Consider the following 16,874-nt stretch of genomic DNA (forward strand, 5'->3'; position numbering starts at 1 on the left):
ACTATTATGTTATACATATGTGTATATACTATGTATGTTCTCATTATATATTTCAAATAGCAAGATTTGTCCCTTTTGTTTCCCAGAATTATTGAATTCAATAATGTATGCAAACATTTTGATCAACCAAATGTAAGAATTGTCATAATTTCAATTTGTGGTTGTTTCCTTTTGATTATATAAAATTTGCTAATTTATATTTCATCATGTAAAAGCAAACTCCAAACTTAATTTTTTCAGCTCACTGAATGGGATTTTGAAATTAAGATTAAATGGTTTATAAAACTCCCCTCTCTTATGACAGCAGAAGTGAGTGAAGGTACTTTTGAACCCAATTGCTAATGTAATGATAGAACAGATTAAAGCTGTACTTGATAGACATAATATTTTGGTAAAGATTAAGTGATGTTTTGGAATACAAGTCAACTCAAGTAGAACAAATCTCAGATAATAATAACAAAGCAAAATTGACTATGGACAAAGCTCACATTCAATATTGTTATTGCATACATACTGATTCTTTATTCAGACCTTTCACTACAAAAGAAGAATGTGTAGAAGTGCCTGTTGAGTCTTTAGAACATAGCTTCTTTGTATCACTCAGAATTAGAAGGGTCAAGAACTAGGAAAATCGCTCAGCTCCTAGCATCCCTCCCATGTGAGCTCAGTATCAAAGCAAAACAGATGAGCAGGAGTGAGTGGACTTCAATCACAGCTTTATTTTACCCCATTGTCTGTATTCAGCTTTCTCTTCATCCCAGAATGTTGTTATGATCCCAAAAAGGATCAGATTTTGACTTTTTAGCTAAACCATCATGGATATTCTGCCTAAATTTCATAAATGGTAAGATTTCCCACATGTCTTCAAGAAAATACTGAGATACTTGCCTTGGACTCTTGATAGAAATGATTATTGTGAACTCATTTAATGCCTATGCCTTCCACAGTGGAACACAAGAAAGAGTTATTGAGGTAGCTAAAACAAAGCAAGATATACGATAGAAAGAGAGAAAAAATGTTTTCCCCAGGTCTGTATACAGCAGCTCAGAAAAAGAATCTATGGAGATGAATGAACTGAATTTGTATTTTCAGGTGTTAAATGCTGAATTATAACTTTTTGCAATGCTACAAGGTATGTGCAACACACAAAAGCATCCTGAAAATAAAACCATCAAAGAACCCTCAGGCTCCACTGGCAGCACTATACCTTATTATACATCAATGTGTGCTTGAAATTGTTGGTTTTATGTTTCTCTTCAGACATCTTCAGAATGCTGTTTCATTTCCCCACACTAATAATCACAAAAGGGAATGGGAGAAAGAACTTCCTCTTTGCTTTGTTAACTCGTCCACAAACTATAATTGGATAGTGGTTTATACAAGCATTTAAGTTTTACATGAGGAAGTTAATTTTAAAAAATAAAATATGAAGTTAGTTATTCAATAATGAAGGTTTATTATTTGGTATATGATGAAGTTCACTTCAAAATCACATTGCTGTACTCTTCTCATTGGCAATAAAAATCCCATGCATGTGGAACTGGTCACTTCCCTTTTTGAGTTGCAAACTCAAGAAGTCAGAGGATATTCCTAGAAGACATGTAAGTCCCCGGAAGGCCTCGACAGACACGTAGGCAGAAGACAGTTACCACCATGCTTTTAACACAGTAGTCAGACTAGCTTCTAAATGTTCTACATTCTCCTTGTACACAAACATCTAAAGTGAAAGATGACATACTTTGCACAAGTGCACCAAGTGGTATTGTATGTGTCCAAAAGATTTCTGTACTTTGGAAGCATCTCAAATGAAGAGCATCTTCGAATTCAAGGTAAAACCACCTCTCTGGTTGGAGTCTTCATGCAGTACAATGAGACGCATTCCTGGTCACCTAAGACTTGTCTTCTGTCTTATCTCAAGGGAACTTGTTAGCTCATTAAAAGGAAGCAAATTATACATATGGGGAACTTTAGTCTTACTTGCATTGAAAAATTCTGTGTACAAATTTCTTTGTTTCAATTTCATCCTTGATGTTGTTATTATTGTTGTTTTTATATTATGCTAACCAATAAGCCTGATAGATTAAATGTTTGTAGTTATAGTGACCTAATTATATGGTTGTCTGATCATAAAGTGCAGCACATATAATCAAATGTTTTCTAAACAGGTGTAGTGGCTGGTTTTGTGCATCAACTTGACACAGTCTGGAGTTATCACGGAGAAAGAAGCTTCAGTTGGGGAAATGCCTCCGTGAGATCCAGCTGCAAGGCATTTTCTCAATTAGTGATCAAGGGGAAAGGCCCCTTGTGGGTGGGACCATCTCTGGGCTGGGAGTCTTGGGCTCTATAAGAGAGCAGGCTGAGCAAGCCAGGGGAAGCAAGCCAGTAAGAAACATCCCTCCATGGCCTTTGCATCAGCTCCTGCTTTCTGACCTGCTTGAGTTCCAGTCCTGACATCCTTCGGTGATGAACAGCAATGTGGAAAGTGTAAACTGAGTAAACCCTTTCCTCCCCAACTTGCTTCTTGGTCATGATGTTTTGCAAGAATAGAAACCCTGACTGAGACAAAGGGTTTTACATTTTAAATGATATGAGTTTAGAAAGCCCTTTATCAGACTTGGAAGAACTTAGTATTGTTCTGTGGTATATAACATTCTATTTTTTAAAAAGGCAATAAGAAATACAAGAAACTTACAATCTTCACCATTTGAACAGATACTGGACTCACTTTACCAGCTATAATTTCCACAACTTATCGAAAAATGCCTCCACTAGTAAAATTCACTTCTTAAAAGTGCCTTTGACTGTACTTCTATGAAGAGACAAAGTCTGTATCTTTTCTCTAATTTGAGAATAGACATTGACCAATAGGGTGTTGCAAAAGTGCTCTACTGAGATCAAGTTATGTGGTTTTCTTCAGGGAAATACCCATTCTTTCAGCCTTCTAAGAAGTCTGAGACTGTGGGCTTGAGGTGTGGCTCAGTTCTTGCAGAAGACTCCAGTTGGTTTCAAGCACTAGGCTGACTGTGACTCCATCACCAGAGGACAAAATTCTGGCTTCCTCTGTCCTCTACTGGCACTAATGCTTACATGAACACACACATATACATGCACACTCATGCACATGCACGCACACAAAAAATTAAAAATAAAATAAAATCTTTAAAACAAAAGAAGTCTGAGAACACTATGACATAAGGAAACCTAAACTGGCTCAAAGGAGAAAGCACTTTCTGAGGCTACAAGATCACATAAGAGAGAGAAGTGCTGGCTACCTACAGGAACACAATCTCCATCTCTAACAGCTGTTCCTCCCCAAGAAACAAGACTAACAACCTGCAAATTGAGATGTTTTCCAAATTCTTTCCCACAGAAGAACCATAAGAAATAGAACATAGTAGTTATTTTCAGTCACAAGTTTTGGGTAGTTCGTTTGCTTACATATATGAATTTGTTCAAGTGCTTATTGAATGTTTCCTCAGTCTCTTCCTGGCAATCTCTTGAGCTCTGAATCCTGCAGAATTTTTTTTCCCTCAAAGGAGTTTAAATAACTTCTTCAACTTCTTACATGGCTCTTTGGATATGTAATCCAAAATTTATTTATTTTGTACATACTGTACAAATTGTAGCAATATTTATTATTAATTTACAAATTCAGAATGTAGATCTCAGTTAAGTCCATGTCTTTCCATGGTGTCTATTTTACATGATTATTGACTGATGTGCTGCTTTTATATGGATAAAGAGACTCAGTGCAAGAAAATCACACACTTATTCCCCATGTTGTGAAAGCTTGTAATTCATGGTCCCTTTAAGTCAGCCACACTCTTCAGTTAGACAAAAAGAGACACCTTCTTACATTTAAATACATGATAATCATTACTGTTAAGGCACTTATTTCAATGGTCAAAAAAGAAAAGACACTTCATTTTTCAAATATTCTAATCATTAATAAGCAAGAATTGGATTATTAAAACATTCATACCTTAAGCAAATTTAATTTAATAGTCTGCTGCTACTGCTGTGTGTAGCTTAAAATCCAGGATGGATTCTAGAGAAAGAGGTATCCACACCTCCGTGTTACAATCTTCCTTCCCACCACTAGTCTATGCTGTTGCACCAAGTTCAGCAGCCTAAGACTGGTGGAAAGATCACAGGTTTATCAAAGATTTTTACCTCACTGGAAAAAAGTCAAATTATTTAAAAATAATTCTGTTCAGAAAAATATATTTTTGGTTCATAAATTTAAGTTTTAAGAACTTATGTCAATTCTGAAAAGAAAATTCAGAAAAACCTTTTTTGGGGATGAGGAACCTTCTCTTTCTAATTTGAAGAAGGTGCTGCTCCTACAGGATTGGCTATTCCTCACTAAAGCTGAGAAGGTCTGCTCATTTCTCTGGGTCATCTGTCCACCTGCAATTAATGAGTTTTCCACTGCTAAGACTTCTACGTCAGACCTACATTTCTGAAAAACTTCTTTCCTTTCCCTTCCCTTTAAGCATTTCTATGTCCAGAAATTTAGCAGTGTCAGGGAGCATTTGTTTGAGTATTCCTGTGAGATGTACTGTAGTAAAGGCTTCGCATGTGTTTTCTATTTAAATCTCCCATTAACATGTTAAAATATTATTCATTTTTTAAGGATTACAAAACCCATGGGACACTTGCAGAACTCACTTACTCAAGGTCACAGTAAGAAGTGATAATAAACATCACTGTTCAACCTTACTTTTTGAACTCAGGAATGAAATGAACCTTCAAATTTTGTCTCCCCCTTCCCCATTTAATGCTTGATTCATCTCTAATGTATCAGAAAACTTCACAAGCCTTCACAGGAACATCTTGTGATGGTCACAATAGCTTTCTATCTTTAAACACTAATTCACTGCATCTCCTGCAAGGTTATTTTCAAAAAGATGTTATCGCAATCTACTTCCTACTTAAGTAAACAGCTTGCCTTTCTAAATGCAAGAGTTCAGCCTCCAAGCCTTCCTCCAAACCTAGCTAGTCATCTCTGCAGCCCCAGGCTATACCTGGATCCCGGTGTCTGAGGGTTACATGCTTATTCTCTGCTTTCCACCCTAGAACAAGCTCCTCACTGAAGCAACCCCAGCAAACCCACATTCACATTCTTCTCCTCCCTTATGAGCCAAATAACCATCTCTTTCCCTAGCAAGTCTTTCTCATTCTCCTTCATTAGTACTGTCTCAAATTTCTGGGTAAAATCTGCAACTCTTTCTGTACTATGCTGTATGTATCAGGGAGCTAGGCCCAAGGAAAGTCTAGTCAATTCAGACCTTGATAATCAAAGCACAGAGAATAATTTTATCAATGTAGGTTCTGTGAAACTTTCACAGAATTGATACATGGAATTGATAACATGGAAAGTAGCACCCAAAGGACTTTCAAGGATCTGGTGGAGGAGAAGGGGAAGAAGTCAAGACACAGCCTGGAGCAAGAAGGCTCCTGAGAATGGAGTCCTCCATCACATGTGATTCCACTATGAAATCATCGTGTCTGTACTGGGGTGTTGCCTTCCCCAGGCCTCACTGTTTCTTAAAATGCAGCCCTTGCTGCAGGTAACTTTCTGACAAGTATTATAATTGTACAACTGACCAAATGCAAAAGTCTGCAGCTGTGACCATCTAGTTTCTGGACTGATCTGGCTTTTTTTTTTTTTTTTTTTTTTTTGAGAGTCCCGCTTTTGTATAGTTTAGTAACAAGAAACTTGCAATATTTTAACAGAAAGTATGATTGAGAAATATTTGATAGAGGCAGGCATACATGCATGGCTAGATCATTAAAACCAAAACGAGTTTCATTATTTCAGAATATATAAGCAATCCTTCAAAATATCTATATTCAAATGACAAATGACAGTCTCTTAATAAAACCTTTAAAAGCTTTTATAATGTTGTACTGTCATAAGTTCTGCAGAGTATATTCCAAATGGCATAATAGGGTTTTAGTTAATTGAACCAAATAGTTGACTGAAATTAAAGGAATAAAATATAGTTTCTCAGAGTTGTTTTTGATGAAACTATAACTTGCAGTTTACAAACTCTATCCTTTTGACTTGCCATAATGCAAACACAACTTACATACCATATGACTAACGCCTTCAGAAAGCATTATTTGAAAGGACAAAGCACCCACTTATAATTGGAAACTGAAGCACCCAGAGCAAACTGGAGGTCACCAGGGCTCACAGCACCACTACAAAGCAAAGAAAAACAATGGACATTTTGGCTATCGTTTCTGGTGACTTGTTCTGTGGGGGAAAATATTCAATATAAGTACTTCATGCAAGTAATATATGTGTGCTTTATTTCTTATAAAGAAAAATTGTGACTCAGCGTAGAACTGGATAAAATAAAGGAAAAACAGCATGGACTACTTGTTACCGTATGATTCAGAAAAAGGAAAGAAATTAAACTCCTAAACTGAAATGTTTGAGATATAATTAGCCTTTGGTAAAACCCACTGTAAAGTAGAAATTCATTTTTAATCTTGAAATATATTTTTCTTTTCCTATTTTATCTTTGTTTTAATTTGCTAGTTAGCAGTGCCCTGAAATATTAATAATTTGTTTAATAAATTCCTTCTACCCCTTAATAGATTTTTAATGAAGAAATCTATCTTACAGATTTCCATGAGAACTGATACTGCACACTTTCTGAACTTGTTAAATTATTGACCCACTGAATAGTTTCATCTGGGCCTTTGTCGTTTACTGACTGCTGGCTTTGTTCAAATTTTCGCAGAAGCTTTGTACAATGAAAACATTGTTGGCACTGTTATTTTAGGTATATGAGGAAGTACAAGGAAAACATTTCACCCACAAAGTTCACTTATAAAAGAACTGTGAGGCTTTATTCCAGAGTAAAATCACACGTCATTTATAATTAGCATCATAAGTAGACGAAGTCCACGAGATCTAAACCTTCAGAGTCTGAAAATGAGCTTCCATAAACTCCCTGACAAACAAGCATGAACAACCTTAGACAGATTCTAGCATTTCTATACTTTCTACAAAAAATGATGCCACTATTTTTGTGAGTTACCTAAATAAACCTCTTCTCCATGGTAATATCCACACACAGTCAGGTCACCTCTGGGAGCAGAGTGACCGGAATCTTGACTCCCCCAGTGGAATTGTCTTCTTGGTTATGATTCTAAAATACAATGCTTAATTTTAGATACAGATAAACATACAGAGAAAGGGAATGTACACTTTGGCATCCCAGTCCTTACATACTCTAGGAGAAATGAGTGCCTCAGGATCTCGGAGACAGACTGGCAGACAATAAACCATGAAAAGCCTGTGGCTTCTGTAATCAATCGCATCTGCATTTCCTCTTTGGCACCTCTGATTATTATTTGTCTTTTGATTGTTGTGGAAGTTCTCTACATCTGTATTTTATGTTCCTGACCTTATACAACCAGAGAAAAACTGAGAGAGGCATTTTCTCCTGTCCTAATACACACCAGCAAAAAATCACCCCTGGCTGCTGTGGTATTGACAGTTAAGCTTTCTCTAGATGTCCACTTCTTACCTGAGGAAGAGGAGATGACTTTGAATGAGCTTTGGAGAGAGTTCTCAATGGTTGTCACACTTATTCATCAAAGGTTAAGGCTAACTTGGGATGAAAACTCTAGAGAGCTGATTTTTGGGTCTATAGTAGCTCTAAACAGGGAGGGTGAAGTCTAGCCCTAAATGCCCTTCTAAGAGCCGTTGAAAGAAGCAGGCAGCGCAAACAGGTTCTCTAGGGGTTCTTTTGGGAGGTATATACTTTGAATTTATTTTTTTAACTTTTCAAGCATAGAAAAGGAACAGATTTTTTTTCCATGTCTGTTTCTATGTCTCTGAGGAGGAGTATGATGGCATAGCTTTAACTCAATAGTCATTAACATTTTATAATATTAATAACACAATTTGAATTAAGATTCTCAAATATACTACAGATTATACACTGTGCTCTTGTTTCTCAGAGTTTCCTAAACTTTTCATCTCTAAAGCCATCACATGAGAAATACTTTAAGAAAACAAGAAAAAGAAAAGGTTAAGTTCTATAGTATAGTACATCATTAATATTGGCTAAAACGTCTTGAGAAACTTGACAGTAATTAAAACTATATAACTCAAGATTTTACTGCTAACAGACATGGAGAAATCAACCTCAAAATGACCAGGAAACTCTCTCCTTGATAAATGGCTTACATAGTGGCAGAAGATGCTATAAAGGTTTCTGAGGGGGCAAAGACATCAGTGGTTTTACATAATGCTAGACCAGATGTTCCAACACTGACCTGCTAGCAAGATGTGCTCACTGGTGACATAGTGGTAGAACAGTTTAAGGAGTAGTCAATTTCATTTGAATGTAAACTGATTGAATGCGAAGCCTGCTCCATGTGAGGGAATGTCAGGTCTGGCACTGTAAACCTGACCAAAAGCCCAAGACTGGAATGACCATAGACTCTGAGGGCACGACTTACTGCTGCTGAGTTTGCTAATACTCATGCTGTCAAACTGACTTCAATGCTTTTTTTTAATTAGATATTTTCTTTATTTACATTTCAAATGCTATCCCGAAAGTTCTCTATACCCTCTCCCCGCCCCTGCTCCCCTACCCACCCACTCCCACTTCTTGGCCCTGGCCTTCCCCTGTGCTGGGTCATATAAAGTTTGCAAGACCAAGGGGCCTCTCTTCCCAATGATGGCCGATTAGACCATCTTCTGCTACATATGCAGCTAAAAAATATGGAATGCTTCACGAATTTGCGAGTCATCCTTGTGCAGGGGCCATGCTAATCTTCTCTGTATCGTTCCAATTTTAGTATATGTGCTGCCGAAGCGAGCACCAAACTGACTTCTATATATTTATGTTTGTGCTGCTCTTGATTTTGGCCAGTTAAGCCACTTTTTGTAGTGGGTAGTGATTAGTGCAGAGACTCCATTTATGAGTTTTGACTAAGTATAAATAACTATGAGTGCTCAGTTGTGTCATCTATATCAACTCCCACCATTAAAGGCTCAGAGAACATCACAGAAGAGGAGACAGAGGTGGCTGAAATGGTGACTTCTTTACGTGACATGGATGTTACATGTATCAATTCATAATAGCTGTGGTTACCTGCAAAAGATAAAGTCAGTCAAAATTCAGACATAAATACAAGAAATGCATGAGTCCCCACCCCTATCAGAGGAGCTCCTGAGGGAGGAATAGTGACCCTCTTTTGGGAATGTGACCAAGCTTATGCCTTATTGGATGGCCACATACTCACATGCACATGTATAGCACTCAATAGGCTCAGAGTTATTGATAATAAAAGACATAAAAAGAAGACATGAAGTTATGGAGATGATGGAGTTGTTCTTCATTGAGGAAGATATGAGTGAATGGATTTTATCAATGTACATTATATAAATGTATAGAACTTACAATTAACAAAAAGTATTCTTAAAATAAGTAAACAAATTACTTTCCTGCTAGGACATCCCAAAGAATCTAATACATACCTCTACACATTTTGCTTATTTATAGCAATTTTCAACCAGTATTGGAACACATGCTTGAAAATGCAATAACTTCTACATTCTCAAAATGACTACATCTCTGTCACCAGTCTAAGTGTGGATCTCTAAGCAGGGTAGACATCCAGATGATGATGTGCTCCAGCAGCCTCAAAGACCAGCTCTCAAGAAGCGCCATCCATTGTCATTCGGTCCTTAGCAACTCTGAGGTAATCTACCACATAATTACCAAGGTGGTTTGCATGTTTGTTTCCACCCTATAGAGTTGCTGTGATTTGCTGAAAGAAGCGAAAAAAGTGACACATTCAAAACACAGAGAAACTCAACGGGAACACTCATATGGTGTACATGTACTAATGAGCATAGATAGTTTACACTTATAATTACATATGCTTATGGACATGATTGGAGAGTCCATGAACACCTAACTAAAGGCAACTAGACTCAATTCAGAAAGTCAAGTCACAGCAAACCTAATTATTCCAGAAGGAATCAGGAGATGTTTGCTATGGTTCATGCCTGGACCCAGCCAAGTAAAATACTACATGAATAAGATAGTCTGCTCATGGAAAGTGACATAATTTCCCCCATAGAGTAGTACCTAACAACACCTAACAAGCCCAAAGTACATACTTTCTAAATATAAAGAAAAACTTAAAACACGAGTTTATTTAAACTTTATATAACAGCTAGGTTTACATACAAAAAGAAAGAAAATGCAGCCATTGTTTACTAGTGTCTAGTAGTAATTGACTTAAATGCACAATAAATACTTTCCAAATCAAATTTTCTTCAGAGTTCTAAGGTCTGATTGGTATACAAGAAGAATTAGCAAAAGAGTTAGATGAGGCCTTTTCCTGAAAAGAAAACTCTGCAAATGTGGCCTAGGTCGACAATAAACAAATAAGTTAGACATCTGGGGTTGTATATTGATTGTGTGGCACGACATGAAGCCTGTCGGTATAAGAAAGCAACACATGCGTTAAAAAGTCTTGTGTGCCAACTGGAATGTGGGTTAGAGTCCATCAGAGGGATTGGGCATGGATAATTTCCATAAGGAAGAATTTTTCAACTAAGCAGGATCAAAATTTAAGAATAGAGTGAATAAATGAAGTAATGCTGAGATGAAAAATGTGGCCTAAAAACTTGGATCAAAGCTCAACATGGAGTAGAAAGGAATCCAGAAGAGGTGGGAATCTCACATTTATAGCACTAAGTTGTGGAGGAAGAGTTCCTATGCCTTAATTAAATATTAGTGATTTGCTTAAAGAGCAATGAGATTTGTTACAAGAATACTTTGTGGTAGTCAAATAACTTATGCTGAAATTTTCAGAGAAAAGTCAAGCATTCAAACTTGTAATTTCTTTAAAGAGGAAAACACATTTATCTTTTTGTAGTATTATGAGCTAAACACGTATGTCCTCCCAAAATTTATATGTTGAAATCCTAATCCCTAATGTGCTGATAGGAGATGGGACCTTTGAGACAAAATCACGAGACTGCAGCTCTCATAAATGTGATTGGTACCCTCCTAAAAGGGACTTCATAGATCTCTAACTCTTCTTCCATGTGAGAATCCTCCACCAAAAAAATCTATTTAAGAACCGTAAAGGTAAAATTACTCCTTCTAAATACCTAAAAAGATATGAAATGACTCAGGTGAGACTTTTCATTTAAGATCATTTTAATTACAGTAGTGACAACAGATGCATATATGTTCATTAATAAAAGATAATTTGTAGCTGTGTCCCTCTGAAAGTCAAGCCAGAAAATGATAGATCATATTGAGATGCAAAAAAGAAACACTGATCTGTAAGTCAAATATTCCGTTATTAAAAACTGTCATCCCTTATGAAATTCAGAACTAGCAAAGCGAGGAAGAGAGTAACCATTTTAAAACGTCTGGAGGGGATTCCATAACAACATTTAAATGCATTACTACTCAAACAATTTGATTAGATTATAAAATATTTAAAACTGCTGCTGTAGTTTGGGTATTTACTGTTGATTATTTTTATTTCAAAATCTTCACAGAAAAATGCTACAAGTTTACAGAGCTATTTGTATTGTACTGATAAAGAACCACAGTGTGAAATGAACTATCCATAATATATTTACATCAAGAGGACAAAGTCAGAAATAGAAAAAAAGCCATTGTTTAAAAAAAAATGTTACCTCTAAGTAGGAAATTACTTAAACATATTATAGTATAGAAATATACTAAAACAACAAAATATTAATAAAGTACTTAATAATATAAAAATTATCATAATTTACCACATGTAGTCCCATGTAAAGTTAAAAATGTTGTATGAAGGTAGAAGTATGAGTAGTGTAGCAATACTGTTATTCTGTCAACAAAGATAAGACATAGATCTACTGCAACTTGAGACTCAACTTTGAAGAACCAAATTTTGTTTTATTCTATTACCATATTATTAAAAGTAATGAACAGACTGAACTGTAGAAAAGAAATAAATGCAAATGTCTTCACTAGAATGCTAAAACAGCCTGGAAAGTCCAGCTATGAGGCTTTGCAGTCATGTCTTTCTTTCCAAAAAGACAAGGAGAGACAGTCAGATAAGACCCCCGGTATGCAAAGGAAGCCGCCACTCTTCACTGTTCACAATGAAGCTGAAACTTCACAGTGAATCACCAGGGTGAGAGCTATGCTCGTGGACTTAATCACCAGCAAGCTCTTCACCGGATGATGCAAGCAATTCTTTAGCTTAAACCTTTGGTCTTAAGAAGCTGGTCCTAATTTCAGGTTAGCCTGTACTTCCAGAGTATTCATGGAACCAACCCATCCATTTTAACCCAACTACGACAATTGTGCTAGCACTATACTAAAAGTGTGTTTTTTTAAGTGCTTTATTTTCATTATTTATCATATATTTTAATAAAAAGAATGTGGTCATTAGACACATTTGACAAAGGGAGAGAGAAAACAAATGCTTACATAATTAAGTATTTTGACCAAAGTGACACAGCTCGCGGATGCTTCTGAGTCTGGGTTGGGGACGCCCATTTCTTCAAGTGGCATGTGAAGCTCTGCCTCTAAAATTAGATGCATATGAGCATAGATTCTAGTTCCTAGACTTGAGGAAGGCACATGAGTTTTCTGATCTTCTGGTTTTTTCTTTGGTAAAATTAAGGTCTGAGTTGTACCTGCTTGATTTAGGCTGTTGTGATGAAGAACAATGAGCACTATCTGTCCAGGATGATGGAGAAGGTTTAAGAAATTCAGAGCTTGTAAACAGCACAGGCAATGTAGATGCTCTGGAGGGACACTTGTCAGCGGCACATGAGGAGTACAGTCATTACAGCCAAAGCTAGATCCGAGAGTGCTTTTTTGCCAACTGTCAACTAGTAATCCAGGTAATGGGATAAAGTGGAGAAAGAAACTAACAACGATATTTTAGAGAACTTGGGCAAATAAAAATCACATGCTGAGAAAAGAACATGGTATTATATTGACTCTGTTCTTTCTTCAGTTGATCACTGACTACTTTCCTGCCTCCAGCTTTTCCATTTATACTCTGAACAACACTGAAAGGAGGGCTATAAATTTAGATAAATTATTTATAGAGCAAGCTGATACTTCAACTAATATCCTTAACACTCTCATTTGCAAAAAAAGATAACACCTGTTCATATGCTTCAGCATGTATGTGAAATTTATTCTATTTGTGTGTGTGTGTGTGTGTGTGTGTGTGTGTGTGTGTGTGTGTGTGTGTATCACTAAAAGTCTAATACCAGTTCGGGGTACATACTTTGTACTCAGGGCTATTTTCCTATTATATACCAATCCCTTACTGAATCTTTCAGAAGCCCCAAAACATTTACTTTGGGATAATGATATCTAAATACTTCTGAATTATTTTATGTAAGCATATTAGATTTCCTAATATAGAGATCATGTGCACATTATCTTTTTGACAAGTGAAATAAATGTTTGTTTAGCTGCATTTGAAGGAGAGGAGAGAGATTGTTCTGGATGGTCTTTAGATGCATTTGCAACTTCCAAATTTTATATGAAATCCTTTAACTTTCCACACAGGAAAGAGATTACAGGGAAAATCTCATGAGTCACACAAGGACAGTTATCTTATACCATAACATACCTTGCAGCCTCACTGCATATTCATAATCTAGAAGATGGGGGACAAATATAATATACTAAGGTTGGTAATATCAATGGTGACTATAGACTTGCGTTCCATTAGCTAAAGCTGAAGTGTAGCCCAACAGATTCCGACTATCAAGCAGTGATTAATTCCAGTGTGTTAAGCTTAATTAAGAAAAAACAAAATATATTGTAAATCTCTGAAAAGGAAAGCTACCGACTGATGACATGGGACTATTGAAACATATTAAAGAAATGGTGCAGTATGTTAAGCATGTAATTCTGCCAGATTCCTCCCAGCTTTATTTTGTCTTCCTTTCCATATCCTTGGCTCTCAAAAATTCATTCTCAGTTCTTTGGCAAAAATGACTGGAAGAGACCAGAAGGAGGAGAGGGGGAGTGGACAGCTCATGCTAATGCCAGTCTTGATTTCATTTATTTAAAAATCCCACTTTGTGCATAAAAAGTATAGTTCATTTCTTATCCTGAGAGTTACCCTGGCATATGGCTCAATTGGAATCATCAGGGTTTTTAGTTCTTTTTAAAATGGCTTGCCTCTTTTACAGACTTTCCCTCAGAGAGCTATACTATCATTCCCACTTTCAGAGTCTAGTACTCTTTGCTTGGACAAGTCTTCTCTCTCTGATGCAACGGGTCTTGACCATGATGGTAGATGAAATGACAGAGCTGGTTTCTATATCAGGACTGTGCTAACTTGTATGTTCAGAGCTTTACCCTTTAGACTCAGAAAGCAAACTCTCTCCTACTCTTTATTCTTCTACTGAGTTAAATACTTCTCAGATATCTATGATCTAAACTCCATGATAATGCCTTAAAGTCTATGAACCCAAATAAAGTTCCATGTTCCTGACTTTCCATAGTAAAATATAATGTGAAGTAATATATATTTAAGATCATTTCAATTTATCTGATGCCTTTCTAAATCAATATTGTGCTAAAATAACATTGGCCTATAAGAATTAATGTCTTATTTATATTATCCACCTGGGATCAAGATTTACTTCAAAAATATAAAAATATACATGTGATTTAATTCATCATGACTGGTTTTCATTTGTTTGCAGTAAATCTTGGACGAAGCCAGTTGGATTAATGGAATCGTTGGTATGTTGCAGATTCTGTCCAAAGTGGAGCAGAAAGGAAGAGAGCTTAAATTTATATCACAAATTGGTTTACATACAAAATAAGAGTAAAGGAAAAAGAACTGGAAGGAGAGACATCATTTGTTCTTTGAATTACTTTCTCCAAGTATATAAAAATAGAAGAAATACTGTCCTTTGTTTGTAACACTGGAAAGCTTTCAAGGGCACTTTATGAAAGGGACGTTTGACTTCTGAGTAGTAACAATTTCTGAATCTGGAAGCACTTGTTAGTCACTCTTTCAAATTGCAGACTGCAGCAGTGATTTTCAGAGTGTATCTCTTCCTTCAGCTCTGTATGCATATTCTAGATCTAAATGTTTCTTGTAAACAAATATACATAGAATTTCATATGGCAAAAAGTACAAGATATAAAAATACACTCATAACTGGAAGCACAAAAGTCTGCTTCTAGAAACTCTGAAGGACCGGGCAAGGTTATACTTTTCCTTAGCATATTCTTCAGCTATTTTCCATTTTTCTTAGCTGGAAGGCAGCTAGGGGCTACAGTGTCAAGTAATGGAGTTGTCTTTCATTTGGATATAATATATTAATGACAAAATACTAATCCATTCATCACATTAAAACAAGTCAGTAAATTTTGGGAAAAAAATAAATCAGTATCTCCTTTAGTAACAGAAATCACATGTCTTTTGTAAAGGAGCTATTATCTCCATGGGTTTCTCAGCTGAAGTTAAGAATCTAAAAATGATTTTCATCCACTTCTCATTAATATGCAAAAATATTCAAATTAGATAGTAATTAACCATCTACTCAGTAGAAAACCTTTCCATGATAATTTATGATAAACTCAGTTGCTGCTTTGATTGAGATTGATTTTTTTGGTGTTGGGAATCTATCATGAATACAAAAAAGCACCTGAAAAAATATTTTTAAACACCTAACTTACTGCTCATCTAATTACATAGTAGCCATGTCCACAGAAACACATGTGCAGCTGAGGTTGTGGTAAATCTTATTCCAGAGCACAGCTTCTTTGGATGACTCAGTCTAGCTGACTCCTATTGTTCAGGGCTTTATCATTGTTTAATTCCATTCAGCCAACTGTCACAGTCTAGATGTGACTGCCTAACTAATGCAGAATTTCAATACAAAAGAGCCATGGCTATCTTCACATATTCACAAGATGAATTGATTTCACAGGCTACTTTGCTCTGGGGGCTTAGTCATGATTTGTAAACAGACTTCAGCTTTACTTTCTGCACATGGAAAACAGACCTCAGTAGTTGGTGATGAAAGGATTCTTGTGTGCTTGTCAGGCCAGGGAAAGTCATTTTCATTCTCCACAACAAAAGCTGGAGTTGAGTATCAGTGACCATAGGGTATGCAACTAGATCTGAACACTGAAGACTGCTATTCAAAACGTTGCTCCCTGCAAGTAACAAAACCGTGGGGACACAGTTAGTAACCTCCTGTTAGCATGGTTTCAATATACACAAAAGAAAACACCTACTACTTTCAGTACCTACTTGGTTATACAGATCAACTCTGGGTGAGAATTCCTGGGGCAACAGATAAAAAGGAAACACTGGCTCTGGCCAGCTGCCCATGGCTGCCTCAATCATCCACTTAAAAGCATGTCGTTGCAGGAGCAGAGCAGTTCACCAGCTACTTTTTCCTTCTTCCCTTTTTTTTTTCCAAGCTTTCACCTTAGCTTGTATTTGTATGTGATGAACTTTTGATACTATTTCATTTGTTCTCTAACAAGCACAATGAAATTTACATTTGTCATTTTTCAGACTGACTTGGAGGCCTGAGTCCTGTGGTTATTGACAAGTTAATCAGTCACCCTGAGGAACAGGGGCTGTTCTTTCTGCTTTTTCTCTTCACTCACTTGAGTTTCCAAATATCTCTCAAAAATGACCTACAGCAGATCCATCAGGCGCTCTACCGTCAGTCAGTTCTTCCTTGATACTACTGTGTCAGTCTCTGTGGAAGACATTTAGACATTGCCCTTTAAAATGAACTGATGAGAACATTCTCTCTCTCTCTCTCTCTCTCTCTCTCTCTCTCTCTCTCTCTCTCTCTCTCTCTCTCT

General features: G+C 36.4%; 1 non-coding gene across 1 annotated transcript; it reads right to left on the minus strand.

Annotated features, from left to right (window-relative positions):
* Positions 1-8,749: 8,749 nt before the first annotated feature.
* LOC115065312 lies at positions 8,750-8,856 on the minus strand. The gene has a single exon (XR_003845090.1). It is a non-coding gene; the product is annotated as a U6 spliceosomal RNA (small nuclear RNA).
* Positions 8,857-16,874: the final 8,018 nt, after the last annotated feature.

Source organism: Mus pahari, chromosome 13 (assembly GCF_900095145.1).
Source record: "Mus pahari chromosome 13, PAHARI_EIJ_v1.1, whole genome shotgun sequence".
NCBI lineage: Eukaryota > Metazoa > Chordata > Mammalia > Rodentia > Muridae > Mus > Mus pahari.